Below are 2,573 nucleotides of genomic sequence, written 5' to 3'. Positions count from 1 at the left end.
GGGGACTTGGGGATTGGGTCGAGAAGTTAAAAGGGAAGAATGAACTTAGCAGCACAGACCAGAGAATAACGAAATAAAAAGAGCACGACGATAACCAACCGCATAGACACACGTCAAATGGTGGTCGATGGAATTAGTGGTATCGGTATTAGGTTATCGTCAGACAGCCTTACTCGTGGGGTATCGGAGATACAGCCAGCAGTCGACTCCCATTTCACCCAGTCTAGCCCGGGGACAGGGAAATTCCGGCCACTCTTCAGAACTTGTCTGTGTTGAGGGGTCAATTGTCATCGTGTTAGCACTCCTTAACCCTCAACCCTACAACCCCTCAGCATTCATCCGCCCCTGAGCATTCATCAACCCCTCAAGTATTCGTCAGCATAATGTGGGTGGTTGACGTTGCTCTAGTTTGGCTCGCTCCTTTTTTCCTATCTCTCCTATCTACCATTCTTAATCTCTCCAGCTTCTTTTCTTTGTATGCTACTCTTTAGTAGGAATTTCTTCTGTCTTCAGCACTGATATGACCTTTTTGTGATGCAAGTGCCGTAGAACTCTAACCAAAACTAAACTAAACTAAGTTGAACGATTCCCATTTCACTCCGTCTAGCCAGGGGACAAGGAATTTCCAACCACTCTTTAGAATGTGTCTCTGTTTAGGAGTCATTTGTCCTCAAGTGTGGGCACTTCTTTATCCCTCAACCCTACAACCCCTCAGAATCCATCAACTCTTCAGCAGTCATCAACCTCTCAGCATTCATAAGTAAAATACTCGTAAGTGACTTGTTAAAGGTTGCTCTGGTATTGTTTGCTCCTTCTTTCTTATATAATATCCTATCTATCAATCTTATCTCTCCAAGTTCTTTTCTTTGTAGATTACTCTCTTGTCGTAACTTCCTTTAATCTTTGACCCTTCTGTGACATATGTGTGATGCAAGTACTGTTAAACTCTTACTAAAAATAAACTAACTAAATGACTTCCATTTCAATCAGTCCTCCCTGGGGACAAGAACATTCCAGCCACTCTCAAGAACGTGTTTCTGTTGAGGGAGTCAATTTTCCTCTTGTTAGCACTTTTTAAACACATAACCCCTGAACCCCCTCAGAATTCATCAACATAAAGTGAGTGGGTTTGGGGGGGGGGTGCTTTGGTGCATTTGCTTTTTCTTTCCTATCAAATATCTGTCATCCTCATCTCTTCTCGTTCTTTTCTTTGACTGTTACTCCCTAGTAGTAACACTAATTTTAATCTTCGGCACTTATATTATGTCTTGCAAACGCCGTAAAACTCTTACTTAAACTACCTTTTGGAAACTTTCCAGATCATGTCTCGGTCGAGGAGTGAATTTTCATCATGTTAGCCCTCCTTTTAACCCCAAACCTCTCAACCCCTCAGCATTTATCAACGTATCAGTATAATTTAATTTTATCAGCATAACCTCTAAGGCAGTCAACAATATGAAACCTCCTCCGCCCCCGCAAGCTTCTTGTCGCTCCAGAGAGGCATTTTCTTTGACCAGAACGAGTCAAGCGTTCGTGTCCTGTTCTTTTTTAAAAATAACTTCTTGTTGTTGTTGTTGTCGTTGTCGTTGTCGTTGTCGTTGTCGTCGTCGTTGTTGTATATGTTGTTGTTTTTGTTGCTGTGCGTTTTTGGGGTTTATTTTGATACTTTTTGTTGCTGTTGATTTTTTAGGGGTTGGGTTTTTTATATTGATCTGTGGGAGTGAGGATATTTGTTGGGGGGGGGGGGTGGTTGCAGTCCTCAGAGCATCATATTACGTCACCAGAAGACAGGCCTAGTGATCGATATGAAACGCCGTTACTCTTCCTATGTAACTGAGTTAGCTCACTAAATTGCTTCCCTGGCTCGTTTTCTGCGGGTCCCCCTTGGGGTCGCGTCCAGGATAGGAGCGGAGAGTTAGATGTTGACAGCGGAGCCCCAAGAAACGATGAAATGCCTCGTGGGACGAGGACTGGTACCGATGAGGAGGAACTGGTAGATCGAGAGAAGGGGACTAGGGGATGGATGGGTGAAGAGAAGGGGACTAGGGGATGGATGGATGGAGAGAAGGGGACTAGGGGATGGATGGATGGAGAGAAGGGGACTAGGGGATGGATGGATGGAGAGAAGGGGACTAGGGGATGGATGGATGGAGAGGAGGGGACTGGGGGATGGATGGATAGAGAGAAGGGGAATAGGGTTGGATGGATGGAGAGAAGGAGACAAGGGGATGGAATGATGGAGAAAAAAGGGAATGGGGGGGGGGGATATGAAGGAGATGAGAATTTTCGTGAGCTGCTGGAAATCTTGAAGGAATGTTCGGTGTAGAGAAAGTGTGAATATGGAGAGATACAAGGGAGTAAAGCGGTTCTGTTGGGTGTGGGGGTAAACGTTCAGGGTTTTTTTTTCGCCTCTGCCTCTTTCTCTCTCTATCTGTCTTACTCACTATCAGTGTCTCTTTTTCAGTCTCTCGCTCTCCGTCTCCCTCCCTCTTTGTCTCTCTTTCCTACCCTCTCTCGCCCTATCTCTCCCACTCTCTCATCCTGTTTCTCCATCTCTCTCCCCCTCTCTCTCT

At 45.2% G+C, this 2,573-nt stretch overlaps 1 protein-coding gene across 1 annotated transcript in view; it reads left to right on the top strand.

The window, feature by feature from the left end:
• LOC100533425 (sodium channel alpha-subunit SCAP1) overlaps positions 1-2,573 on the top strand; it is a gene marked incomplete in the record, with an annotated part of 152,143 nt that overhangs the window by 15,216 nt on the left and 134,354 nt on the right. The window contains 1 exon segment of the mRNA NM_001204708.1: positions 1-25.

This window comes from Aplysia californica, unplaced genomic scaffold (genome assembly GCF_000002075.1).
Source record: "Aplysia californica isolate F4 #8 unplaced genomic scaffold, AplCal3.0 scaffold00260, whole genome shotgun sequence".
NCBI classification, from domain to species: domain Eukaryota; kingdom Metazoa; phylum Mollusca; class Gastropoda; order Aplysiida; family Aplysiidae; genus Aplysia; species Aplysia californica.
The sequence above is the reverse complement of the archived record's forward strand: the minus strand, read 5'-3'. Positions and strand labels throughout refer to the sequence as shown.